This window comes from Sinocyclocheilus anshuiensis, unplaced genomic scaffold (genome assembly GCF_001515605.1).
Source record: "Sinocyclocheilus anshuiensis isolate Anshui unplaced genomic scaffold, SAMN03320099.WGS_v1.1 scaffold13, whole genome shotgun sequence".
Classification (NCBI taxonomy): Eukaryota; Metazoa; Chordata; class Actinopteri; order Cypriniformes; family Cyprinidae; genus Sinocyclocheilus; species Sinocyclocheilus anshuiensis.
The window spans coordinates 3,333,635-3,347,912 of NW_015538026.1; the positions used below are offsets into that span (position 1 = coordinate 3,333,635).

The 14,278-nt window shown below is 35.1% G+C and overlaps 1 protein-coding gene and 1 long non-coding RNA gene across 2 annotated transcripts in view; both read left to right on the plus strand.

The window, feature by feature from the left end:
- Positions 1 to 12,531, plus strand: part of LOC107679895 (uncharacterized) — a 13,346-nt gene extending 815 nt beyond the window's left edge. Inside the window, exons 2-3 of the long non-coding RNA XR_001633094.1 lie at positions 10,803 to 10,809; positions 12,518 to 12,531. This is a non-coding gene — a long non-coding RNA (uncharacterized LOC107679895). The remainder of the gene's footprint in view (positions 1 to 10,802; positions 10,810 to 12,517) is intronic.
- The window catches only part of LOC107680191 (glutamate receptor ionotropic, delta-2-like), a 415,350-nt gene that overhangs the window by 300,362 nt on the left and 100,710 nt on the right, over positions 1 to 14,278 (plus strand). The window lies entirely within an intron of this gene.

Genomic DNA, 14,278 nt, shown 5'->3' on the forward strand with positions numbered 1-14,278 from the left:
GCGCCTGGCATTATGAAAACAATGTTTGGGATACCACGATCAAAACTTAGCATATAGACAGTTTGATGTTGAATATTCATCCAAATTATGGTGAAAAACTAATTATTTGTGTGTTAAAATAACATCTCTGTGTTCAAAATGTAAAGAAATGCTTATATTACTTCACTGGCCATCGGAGCGACCCAGTGAAGTAATATAAGCATTTCTTTACATTTTGAACACACACTTGTTTTGAAATGGAGGAAAATTACATTGAAAGCACTGTTAAGTCCATAATAAGTGCAATTGCCTATGCATTTGAGCCGATACGGCGATGGGACCGAGCAGTAATGTAAAGAAATGCTTATATTACTTCACTGGCCATCGGAGCGAACCAACCCCGTGACGTCACACGCGGTGGTACTGCAAGATGGCGGCGCCCTTGCTCTAAAAGCTATAACAAAACATCCTTTTTTCTTTAAAATGGTTACATTAATCATGTTTGTTATATATTTTTTTAATCAAAGTGGAAATCACTTTACTAAATAATGTTAACTTAACTGACTGCTTCACTTCCACTTTAAAGTTACATATTAGTATCTAAATTGTACATATTAGTACCTTTTGAAAGGATATTGCCCCAGTGACAGCTTTTGTACGTTTTTTTATGTGAGTGTAAAATGCCCCTTTTTACTCATTTTTGAATGTAATTTAATGGATATTTTCTTATATCTAATGTTTGGAAATTTGAATTTTTTGTGGCGGAAAAAAAGGCATTAAAATTCATATGGAATTTTGTGTGAGGCAAAAGATTTCCCATGCAATTTTCATTTCATGGGTTCAGTTTGGTCATGTGAATTTGCCGCATTGACCAACAGAAAGCTGCTTGATTTTACCATGAATTCTGTGCAAGATATACTCCATACATCGCTACACTTTTGACAATAGATGGACTTTTTTTTTTGCAAGTGAAATTTCGCCAATGTGAACGCACCTAGAGTCCCACTGCAGTCACTAATTGTATCCCTTAAAGTTTATCTTTGATTATCAAAATGACGTATTTAAAAAATTTTTCCTTCGTCTTAAAATCACTTGAATATAATCCCACACCCTTAGATGTGGACCAAGAGTATGCAAATGAGTCCCTGCCTCCACTCAATCAGACCAGCTTGGACCTGCTCCACTTTCACTCGGTTAACTGAAGTACTAAACACTACACAATGGCAAGTACCAATAGTGGATGCATTTAGCCATATATGTTTGAACCAGAAACTGATTCTGAAGAAATCAGAAGAAAAGGAAGAGCGAGTTTTACAGGGCCATCTACAAGTCGATGTATCAGAATGGAAATGCATTTTATGTATCTCTCTCTACAACATCGGACACATAACAGTAATTGATATCATTAGCCTTTGGCTTGGCTACATTATCAAACAGCTAATAATGTGTTGCTAATGTTATACAAAGCATGTTCCTGTTTGCCACCTCAGACAGCTACCTTCTAAAAATCAACATCCTTTATAGAAATACTTTGCTAATGATAAAAGCTCAACCCCGCAAGTTGAGATAACTGCATATCTGTGATGGTAGGACACAGGTACTGTGACAAATTGCATTTTAAGACTATCTTTGGTACACTGCATTTTTAAGGAGAAAATGCTCAACAATGTTGTTGATGAATTTGCACATGGTTTGTCTTTAAGCATATTAAAAACACCACGTAGACTTGTGATTTTCACCACAGGGGGTTGGTGACTTGTTGGCTCTTTAAGGCTTGGTGAATCATTTTTGTGAATACCTGCAATACAATGCAAGGTGTATGGATGTTTTAAAAGCAGCAACAATTCAACCAAAATGCCATACAGAAGAAAAGACAATAAGACAGGGTTTACTGTTGTTGTTATTATTATTATTATTATACCTCATTTTCGAATGTATGAAATATAACTGTTTACATGGAAATCCAAACAAGCTATTATTTCCACAACATATTTCTCCAGACTCTGATCGTGCTGATGTCTCCGTAACACGTTTTTCTGTAATGTGATCTCATGCTCTTCGCATATTCTTCTGCAATGTTTCAGAAATCTGAAATCTCCCTTTTTGTTCATTATTTATTTATGGCTGTGTATTTAGTGTTTGTTTTGTGACTGCACGCTGTGAATAGTCGTAGAGATAAACATCTCTTGCTCTCCTACAGGATGAATGTCCCTCAGTATAGAGAAGCGTAGTCTTCAAAGCAGAGGTGCCTGTCACCGCCTTGACTTCACTGGAACAAATATCTGTTTTGGCACTGGGAAACATCTTAAGACTTGTAGTGAGTGAAACAACCATTTTATTTGGAGGAGGAATTACAAAGTACCCTGTGATTGTTATTTATTTATGATGATGTTTCGTCGAGAACTTTGCCAAGAAAAAGAGACTTAGAGAGAAAACAGAGGGTTAAACAGCATTCTTTGTATAAAGAGCGGTGATAGAAACACACACTCAAGCTGTGTATGTGTGTGTGCTGCTCAAAAGTTTGGGATCAGTAAGATTTTGAATGTTTTTTATATGCATTTATTTGATCAAACATAGAGAAAAACAGTAATATTGTGAAATATTATTACAATTTAAAATAATGTTTTTCTATTTTAATATACTTTAAAATATAATTTACTTCTGTGATGCAAAGCTGAATTGTCAGCAGCCATTACTGCAGTCTTCAGTGTCACGTGATCCTTCAGAAGCTGATTTATTATCAATGTTGGAAACACTTGTGCTGCTTATTGTTTTATTTTTTTGGAACCTGTGGTACTCTTTTTTTAGCATTCTCTGATTAGTAAAAGTTAAAAAGAACAGCATTTATACACTACCGTTCGAAAGTATGGAGTATTTTTTTTTTTGAAAGACATTGAAAGTGTTAAATTGATCAAAAGTAATAGTAAAGACTTATATTGTGAGAAAATATTTATATTTTTAATAAATGCTGTTCTTTTACACTTTTAATTCATCAAAGAATCTTGAAAAAAAGTATCACAGGTTCCAAAAAAAAAAATATATATATATTAAGCAGCACAACTGTTTCCAACATTGATAATAAATCAGCTTATTAGAATTATTTCTGAAGGATCTTTTATGACTTTCATAAAACTTGGAGGAACCCTGTTCATTAGTAGAGGGTGCATTGAACGCTGTGGTCATAGGTGGGGGTTCTACAGTAGGTCAGACCCCCAGTGTGCCCTACTGCAGTCTTCCAGTAAAATTACATCATGTAAACCTAAGGATTACCGCAGACAGTGCCGTTTAGACTCTCCATGCCTCTGCAGATCAGTACATTCCCATGTTCCTGCTCCAGCCGGATTAACACAAACCGGCGAGTCTATAGTCTCCTCACCTCTCCATACCTCAGCGCTTGGACTTGCCAGTTGTTTCTCTTGCTTTCTTTCGCTCACTCGCTCTCATTTTTTCCCCTTTCTTTAGTATCTGAGGCTTTCATCACCGCAGGCTCCTCTGCTGCCTGCTGGTAATTACCAGGTGCTGATGAAGCGGTCAGAAAAAAAACTAGTGTGTGCCACAGGTGCTGTCTACTTTACTAAAGGTCAAGCAAAGGTGTGAAAGTGCCAAGTGTTTTTATCAAAAAAGCTAAGAGTACTGTTGATTCAGTGCCAACTCTGAAACTCAGATATGAAAAGAGTCATATGTCAGAAGGATTCATAAACGAGAAACTTGGCTGTTCGCTTCGCCCCAGTCTTCAATGTAATGGCCAAGGCTATGGTCTGTGCTCGACAAAAAGGCAAGAATCATGTGTCCTTCCAGCTCTCAAGTGTCTTCTGTGACGAACGTGTTTTTAATTTCTGAATTTAAAATTCATTTTGTTATCTTTGGGAAGCAGTTTTAATATTTTAACAAAATTGTTTATTTTTGGAAAGCTTTTGTCTGCCAATTCAAAGTCATGTATTGTGACCAACATGAAAAACGAAGGAAATTATGTCATAGAAAGGACCAAACCTCATGCCTGTGTTTCAAGGTCAGTAAGTCTCTTAAAATATCAGGTACATTTTTTTTTTAAATTTCTACCTCGAAAAATGTTGCCACATATGTTTTAAAAGAGGTTTCATTTTAATTATCATGAATGCCCATATATTGTACTTTGGACATGTTTTTCCTGACCCATATGACTGACTTTGTTCTGTTGAATTCAGGAAATGTTTGCTGAATTGTTTTTTATATATCATAATAATAATAAACATAATTTGACATTTTTATTACAAGGCAAGTTAAGTAAAACGTCATTGTGTGCAACTTCCCAAAAATAACGATAATAAAAAAATTTAATTATTTAATAATTCTTGATTTTTTACAAATAATTTTTACATTAGAAAATATATTTTAAATATCTTTTTTTTTTTTTTTAAATAATTACGAATTTTACACATGTATTCAAGATTTAAATATGTTATGAACATTTACTTGATAGTTACACCACATGACATTTAGAGTAAATCAAAGAATATGAAGAGTAAATTTTTAGCCTGGCGCACGTCTTTTAAAGTAGATTTTTTTTTTAAGTTTTTCCAATTAAGTTATAGACGCCCATTTACTATACTTTGGACATGTTTTACAAACCCATATGACTTTCTTTCTTCTGTTGAATTTCTGAAGAATATCCTGCCTGTTTTTTTCCATATAATGAAAGTCAATGAGGACTGGCCCTGACAAGCTTAAAAAAAAAGGATGCAAAATCACAGTAAAAGTGGTTCCGTAAGGCATATGTGGTTAGAAAAGAACGATGGTGAGTAAATGATGACAGAATTTTCATTTTTGCCTGAACTGTCCCTTTAAATCACATGCATCTTTGATCATTACTTTCTTAATACTCCTCATTCTTGTTATTTGATTCATGAATGGAAAGAAGAGAAGTAAAAAAGCAAAAACATTCACAATAAGATGTCCCACTATCGAATAATAACCATTCCTGTCCATCCCTGTAGTAAGGCTATGTGCATCTTGGTATCAGGGTCAGTGCACTTTCCAGGTACTTCCTCCGGAGAGAGATGGAGCATCTCATCACAGTTAGACAGCAAAAGCGCACGACAGTGTTCCCCCGTGACAAAGCACTTAACAATCCACAGCCTGAAATATTCAACAGGGCCACATCATTATCTGCTGGCAGGAAGTGAGGCTACATCATACAGGCTTTATGATGTGGGCTAATCCCATATACAGAACATTTCCTCATGACTGAATTAGCATGTCCCCAAAGCCCATTGCCTCAGGCCTCGAGCAGCAGATAAAGAGAGGATGCAGGGATCCGGGGTCAGGATCCCGCAAGTCTTTTGGACTTTCTGCCGTTCAGCCGCCTCATAATGCGGTTTTGAGGCAGGACTTAAAGGGGTCATATGATGCTTTTTTAAAGATCATTATTTTGTGTATTTGGTGTAACAGAATATGTTGACATGCTTTAATGTTCAAATTTTTAAAATACTGTACATTATTGTAGGTCCTCTATGCCCCGCCTCTCTCAAACGCTTCGTTTTCTACAAAGCCCCCTCCCACCTTCTTTCTTTGCGTGAACATCTGGGCGGCATTATGCAAATATTTCCACATAGTGAGGTAGATATGTGGGGGCGTGTTAGAACGAGCCGTTTTAGGGGGGCGTGGCAGAGTCTTAACTTTGATAAAGAATATCTCTTTGGTTTTGAGACTTTAGTCTTTGCAACTTCAGGGATCTTATCTATGCACAATCAGCTTGTAACATTCCAAAGAGAAAGGAAAACTTGAAATCGCATCATATGAGCCCTTTAAGGGCAGCATCAACTTTAAAACTGCTTTAAATGCGAAGGACAGAGGTATTCAGTCATTCCTGTCTTCTCTCTATTTGTCGGTCTCTCGCTCGATCCCTCGCTTTCCCTGGGAGGCATGTTGTTGAAGAAGGTTGAGTCAGTCCACACTCTGTCAGTGTCTTAATAGGATGAGGAGGAAGTATTTCACAGTTGCCCTAGATATTGCTGAAGGGGATGATAGTTTGTACCCAGTTCTAATTTTTAACGTGGCAGTAAAGAAGGAAGTACACTGCATTAAGAATTCTTGCTTTTGTCAAGAGCGAAGTTATTTCAGATGTGTACTGATTTAAACATCATATGGATGCAAGCACATTTTTTCTGTACATATGCAAATGTGCATGTACAGACAAAATTAGATGACGATAATATCAACATTTCCACAAAGCACATTTATTTTTAATTTTGCTTTGTTCGTTTTGCATCGTTCGCTTTATAAACGTTCTAATCATAATTATTTTATTCTGTTTCGAATAAGATTGTTCTAAATTATTAAATATTATTTATTTGTAGATATCTTTATTTTTATTTTTTGCTTTAAATATTGTCATTCATTACTTGCTTCAGGCAAAAAGATTCCAATAAATCAAAGCATAAAACAATATTCTATTTAGATTTTTTTTTATTATATATTATATGGTATATAGTATAAATAAGTTTAACTTTAATTTTTTTTTAATAAAACATTTAATATAACGCATAGTGTTATATAAACTTTGAAGTACTGACTATAACAGTATAATTAACACAATATATGTCATATACTGTACATCTGTTTATTTCCCCTGTGTGTATTTACTTAAAGATTGCAGAATGTCTCGGTTAGAAACAATATACAACTTGATTTAGATCTGGCCTATTACAAACAGACAGTATTTTGGCCAAGACAGTGAATACAGATTTGGTTTTATTTTATTACAAACATATTTTTTTTTCTCCGATAATTACATTTCTAAGAAATAATTATTAATAATGCTTGCTGTAAGCTCAAACATGGCCTTTCTGGGAACTTCAAAAACGAATTAGTGGATGCAGTGAATACTTCAGGTGATGAGTCTTTGCCTTTAGTGCAGTTATACTGAAAACATGGGCTCACAATTTTTCAATCTCAATTTAGAATTGTTTTTAATCTTTTGTATGAACTAATTGACTTTGTTCACAAAGCTTTATTAAAATGGCACACACATTAACCTCTCTGAAGCTCTGTGCTGTGTCTGAAGATTAAATATTAAATAGATTGGCTTTAGTCCAGCATTACAGTCAAATCCATTATTGTTTATCCAATCATTAGTTCAAATGAATATTTCATTTTAACTGATGATTGTGTTTACAAAACTCTTTTAATCGGAAACATACTTTCATTATTTTTTTCACTTTGTAATTATTTTATTTTATTTGTTTGCAAGTATCAATAATTGTCAATCTGAATTTACTTATAGCACTTTTACTCTTCATAGTTTAATTATAGTTCATCTCAGGTAAAGCAGAATAACCTCTGACACAACCATATCCTAATTCAATTAACAAAAGACAGTCTGTTTGTCTTTAGGAAAACAGCTACAGTCAGATAAAAACTGCAGTTTATGATTCCTCTTACTCAAATTATAGCAAAAAAAAACCAACACAAACAGATATGCTGCATGTCTGCATTCCCACGGGAAAGGTTTTGTTGTGAATGTTAGTGGGAGTTTGTCAGTGAATAAATCGGACCGATGGGAGAAATGTTCAGGAAACCTATTTAACCACAGGTTATTTGGTCACTCTTTAGATTGGGGACCAATTCTCACTATTAACTAACTATTAACTATGACTTTTGCCTCAAACACCTAATTTGCTAGCTAGTAAGGTAGCTGTTAAGTTTAGGTATAGGGATCTAAAATATGCTCATGCAGAATAAGACATTAATATGTGCTTTATACGTAGTAATAAACAGCCAACATGCTATGCCAATAAGCAAAATTCATAATGAGAATTGGTCCCCAAATGTAAAATGTTAGTTTTGCAACTGTTTGGTGACCTTGTAAAATACAGTTTTTGCTTCCATATAAAATGTTTTTACATAATATTTAGCTTACACAGTTTTGCTTCTCAAGCATCTTATTTTAATGATGTTTAAATATTTTTACTGGACAACAAGAAAAATACCCATTAAGCACAGTGTTGTTGTTCTGCATGCGGATGCAGAATATCTGCAGGTGTCATTAGGGCGGTTGTGCAGAGGGACTGAGCTCAATAGTTTCAGTCCATTTGTGTGTGACTTTATTCCATTCGCACAGAAGCTTTGATGTACAGCCTGGAGCTCCTCACTCCTTTCAGCAGTCCCTAGCGTGCTGTGTCACAACCCTGCAGTCTCCCAGCCTTAATTCTGCGTTAGTTTAGCACACACAGAGAGAAAATGTTACTTTTTTGAACATTTTTACATGTCTTGTACTTCATTTCCATGGGGGGGGGGGGGGGAAACCCTCGGTGTTTCTTTGTTGGGGATGCTTAATTTCTGGCAATATTGTCGGCTTGATTGCACAGACACTATTGGAAGAGAACTGAACTGGGCTGCGTTTCCAGATAACAATGGATCTTAGACCGTTTCCTACGCGCGAGGTTACAAACGCTCAACGCAATTCCACGTGCATTTCCCAAAAATGCACTTAACATGAACCCGCGAGAACGCGTTCTACGTGCTACTTAAGAGTCGCTGTCCGTTTGTCAAGTGCTGAAATATTACCTTTTAGAATCGTATCTTTGAACCGAATAGTCGTCACCTGATGTGGATTAGAAATAAAATACCTTTCAAAAAGATGACATTAATGTTCTTATGGAGGAGGTAGAGCGAAACAAAGATGTCATATTCTGCAGATTTCAGCAGAGGAAAAACAAAACATAAGGGAGGACTTTGCTACAGAATTAACAGCTACCAGGTGTGTTAAAGGAGTAGTTCACTTCCAGAACAAAAATGTACAGATAATGTACTCACCCCCTTGTCATCTAAGATGTTCATGTCTTTCTTTCTTCAGTCGTAAATAAATTGTTTTTTTGAGCATAACATTTCAGGATTTCTCTCCATATAATGGACTTCTATGGTGCCCCCGAGTTTGTACTTTCAAAATGCAGTTTAAATGCAGCTTCAAAGGGCTCTAAACGATCCCAGCCAAGGAAGAAGGGTCTTATCTAGCAAAACGATTGGTTATTTTCTTAAAATAATTTCAAGTTATATACTTGTTAACCTCAAACACTTGTCTTGTCTAACTCTGCGTGAACTCTTGTGCATTCCGGTTCAAGACAGTTAGGGTAGGTCTAAAACCTCCCATCTCATTTTCTCCTCCAACTTCAAAATCGTCCTACATCGCTGTTTTACCATTTTTTTGTAAAGGGCGTTATGATCTTCTTTGTATGTTCACTTTGTAAACACTGGGTCGGTACTTCTGCAGCAATGTAGGACGATCTGCGATGATTTTCCAGTGCTACTTAAGTTACGATGCTTTTGGGATACAGACCGTTATACTAAGATCAGTCGTACGATAGTTTTTACGATCTACTTAGGCTTACGATGCTTTTGAGAAACGCAGCCCTGGATGATGACATCACTGAATCATCAGTGAACTGACCTTAACTGAAAAATGTACTCTTTGTTATTGTCCACTTGCATTAATGACAAACTATTTTCCTGTTTGACACTGTAAAGCTGCTTTGATACAATCTTTGTATAAAGCACTATATAAATAGCTATATAAATAAAGGTTACTTGACTTGACTTTGCCTTAGCTGAATCTTTTTCTCTCATTAGACAACCTCATTATCAGACACTGATGTGTGTTTGTGGGTAAAATCAGTTCATACAATAGATAGAAACCAAAGACCACTTGGTATTTCAGATGTCAGCTGTGTCAGAGCTAGAGTGGAGGCATCTGCTATGTTCAGCCTAATGGATTCTACTACTTGGACAGTCAGTTATTTTGTTATAGAACATATTCCATATATATTTACAATATATTCAGGATATTATTGTAATATTTAAGAAATATGATTTTAAATAAACTTTTTTGTTTGTTTATTTTTTCATATAGTAATAATTTTAATAATATTATGAATATCATAATGTAAATGGTTGCTGCAAAAGAATATGTAAAAATATTTCTATTTAATATAATGGTCACACTTTATTTTAAGGTCCAATTCTCGCTATTAACAAACCATTAACTATGACTTTTGCCTCAATAAACTTCTAATTTGTTGCTTATTAGTAGTTAGTAAAGTAGTTGTTATGTTTAGGTATTGGGTAGGATTATGGATGTAGAATATGGTCATGTAGAATATTTGCTTTAAAAAGACTAATAAACAGCCAATGTGTTCATAATAGGCATGCTAATAAGCAACTAGTTAATAATGAGAACTGGTCCCTATACAAAAGTGTTACCAATATAATTTAAATATTAAAAGCAGTTTGTATACATAAATGTATTTTACAGTTGGATTTTTTAATTAAATCAAAATAGCATGTCACAAATATTTACATTTTTTTACATGAAAAATGAACATTTGTTAATCTATCTTTCCATCATCCATATAATCATACTATTTTTGTTTTAATAGTTTTTTTTTAATTACCATTAACAAAATATATATTATGTATAATTAATGAATAAATTGTGACTAATGTATTAACCATGGATGATATTCAAAACCACAAAAATAAATTAAGAAAACATTTTGTAATTCTGTTCCTATATATATATAGAGAGAGAGAGAGAGAGAGAGAGAGAGAGAGAGAGCGAGAGAAGTCCTTGGTATGCTTCTGGTGGTAAATTTATATGTCAGTGTTTGGTAGAGGATGGCTTGTCCTTTAACCATTTGCTAAAATGTAACCTCGTTTCACTCTTGAAGGACATTGAGCATAATTGTAAGTTTGCTGCAAAATTAAAGCCTGCTCATCTATATTTGACGGCAAAACCACACGTCAGCCAGCGTATTGAGGTTTTTTTTAAATATGCATGCAGAGATGCTCAGGATGACTGTGATTTAAGGTGACTGTCGTGATGATGCTGTTTCTCTGGTTAAATAAGCCTGTGTGGGAAGGCATGCCTTGGCCATTTGCATGACCGGTGCTGCTTTGCATTGTCAGCGTTTCGTTTCTGTCAATTGATCTGCCCAAATACTTGCGAGGTACTGTTTACAAATTGCCTGAGGCCGGGCTCTATTGATATGACCCTGTCTGCAATATGTTAGTATGGCGATACGTCCCATGAGGTTCCAGTGGAGCGTCCTGACGTGGGAGGGCATAGCTGCTAATATTAATTGCTAGACACAGATGCTAATCCTGTGAACATGGATGCAGTGAGGTGGAGAACTCAGCAGAAGTGCAGGTCAGTATAGGCAGTATGTTAATTGCTTGGATGGTGTAATTTCAATTGAAAATGCCTCAGAAGTGGGATATTTTTTCCTGCTGGCCCTGTAAGACTTGCACTAATAATATTTTTTTTTAGCCTCTCTACTAAATGTATGCATGTATTTTTAGTATTTTTTCCCCTCGATTTTATTTATTAAAAAGTTACAACAACTAATTTACATACACTACCATTTTAAACTTTGGGGTCTGTAAGATGTTTTTGAAACATCCCATGTTCACCAAGGCTGCATTTATTTGACCAAAAATGCATTAAAAACATTAATGTTGAGAAATATTATTAAAATTGAAAACAAAATTGTCATTCATTTTAAAATGTAATTTATTTCTGTTATGGCAAAGCTGAATTTTGTGACATTAAATCGTTCTAACCTTTTTTTTTTGTATAGGATTGTGTGATGAATAGAAAGATCAAAAGAACAGCATTTATTTGAAATAGAAATATTATAAATTCTTTACTGTCAATTTTGATCAATTTAATGTTATTGCTGAATAAATTAGTAATGTCTTTAAAAAAAATAGTACTTAGTCTGACTTTAATCTTTTGAATAATATACTAGGTTTTTAATTTTCAATAATAAAAACAACAATTTAATGTAATATTAACAATTTAATAATAAAAAAATTTGTATTTTTTATTTTAGTCATTATTTATTTATACTATATTGTATGTTATTTTTATTTTGACAGCATAGTGTGTCTGTTTCACACTTTAACAGGGATAGTTCACCTAAAAATGATAATTCTGTTATTTACTCATCCTCATGTTGTTCCAAACCCATGTGACTTCCTTCTTTTGTATTCAGCGGAAGAAAGAAAATCATTCAGGTTTTGAATGATAAGGGGGAGTAAATTATGAAAATTTTCATTTTTGGGTGAACTATCCCTTTAAGAGCTTAGAAAAATTGTGTCACTAGTAAAATATGCAGGTGGTAAATAGTAGGAGCGGCAAGCTTTCTGCTGGTGGTCTTGGCTTTGACTTTCTTCTGCCTTGCACTATAACAAAGTGTCACATCATCATCCTGAGAGGTCATGGAAACCCTGGCATTACCAGCTGCGAGATTACTCATATCCACGCATCACCTTTGAAACTATCTGCTAACACCGGCTCTGCGGCAGAGTGGTGGCAATCGCATCTGATCAAGGTGAACAGATCCATGCATGAAGTGCAGAAATGGCGAGAGCAGTCAGTGATCCGCCCGCACAAAAAATGGGAATGTGCAGAATAGAGCGAGGCATTATGGGATGCTAATGGTGTCATTCTCTTGCCAGAGAGCCGGAGAGGCCCACTTGTTTCTATTCTGCAGTGGGAAATGAGCTCTTATCTGTCCCTCTGAAGATAAGAGGCAGACCTCTCTCTCTCTCACACCCCTTTTCTGCTTCTGTTTTTTCAGACTTGAAATTTACAGTACTGTCTCTCGAGATGAGGCAGCTCACCCCAACTGTTAGAGGATGACAAACATTTTACCGCTGGTTTGAGATTCAGCAAGCAAAACAAATTTTATATGACAGAAGCACTTCCTGTCACGCCATGGCCTTCGAAATACCCTCACTGAAGCTCTTGAAACTACACAATAAACAACCAAAGAACGACAGTTGTGCTCCAGTGATTGTGACGATGGAACCTCCTTGAATGCTCTGCTTTGAATTTAACCACATCGGCCTTGTGTGTTTCTCACCGTTACCTGACGTCGACATGATGAGCGACGAGTCCAGAGGTCGAGGGATGTGTCGATTCATGCTGATACAGTCAGCGGCAGCGATTCAGCAATACGACTGCATGTTTTCCCACGGTGGATAATATTTTATTGATTAGACGAAGCTTGAAATTTCTCACAGGCATTTAGCATGCCTCGCTTGCTGTAAATATAGTTGTTATTAGGTTACGTAGACGTGCTCTAGAAGATCTTGTGGATCGGATATTGTGGATTTGGCCTCCATGGACATTGCTGGGGTTTTATATCACATTGTTTCGCAATCAAAACATAATTACCGATTTTAGACTCACATTTGCTTTGGATCTGCTTTTCAGGGCCGCTGTTCAAAACCCGGTCTATTCCTTGAAATCAATACGGAGACACTTAAAAGCATAGCAGTGTCCTTAACCACAAAAAGGTTAATTTTAATTAACGATGCTTTGTGAATCAATAAATCATACATCATAAAAACATTCCACCTGCTCCCGCAGGAAAGGAAATGGACTGATAATAAATGTTTAATGGCTGAAAGTGAAGGATGACTGTCTATTGAATTATGCCATTTTATAAATGCATTAAGTAAAAGAGACAGAAACAACATTCTTTATTTCTTTTTTTTTTTTGACTTGCATCAGATGCTGATCTATGTGGAACAACCATTCTAGAAGATCAAGACCAGACAGTGTCATGACTTAGATGCATAGACATACAGTGCAAGTCATTCAATTTATGTAAGGCTTGAATTTATGATCATGAATCAGGCTTGTCCTTCCTCACCTTTAATTATGTACACAGATCTGTTTGAATTGCATAGACAGAAAGTTCACATTTATGCTTTCAACCTATTGAAACCGAAGTGTCTGTCTGGTTAGCTTGACTGAAAAGGAAAAACTAGCTCTGTTGCAAACCCTGAGCTGTGTCCCTAGGAAAGCTTTTAAGGCATCATAGGCTGGTCCAAAACACAAGCAACATTTTTATGCTGCCTTCTAAGATACCTTCTTATCATATATTCTAATTATATAACATATATCTTTCCTATATTCTTCCTTCCTAATCCCAAAATGCATTGCAACAAGCTCAATAAAAAAAATTCATTCCAACATGGTGAACGAGATTAGTTGACAGTTGGACAAGAATGTTGAAAGTTTTATTAAACAATTATATATGTAGTTATTTATTTATAATATGTGTAGTATGTCTATGTTTATATACATTTATTACACATCTGAAATGTTTGATTCTGATTGGTCATTCGTGACATTATGATGTCTGTTATACATGTGATGTTTAAGAATTTGGCTAAAACAAAAACATATTTTAGGCAGAGTAAATAATTTTTAAAGTATTTTATATTTTAGTTTCAGTATAATTTTTTTTTTTTT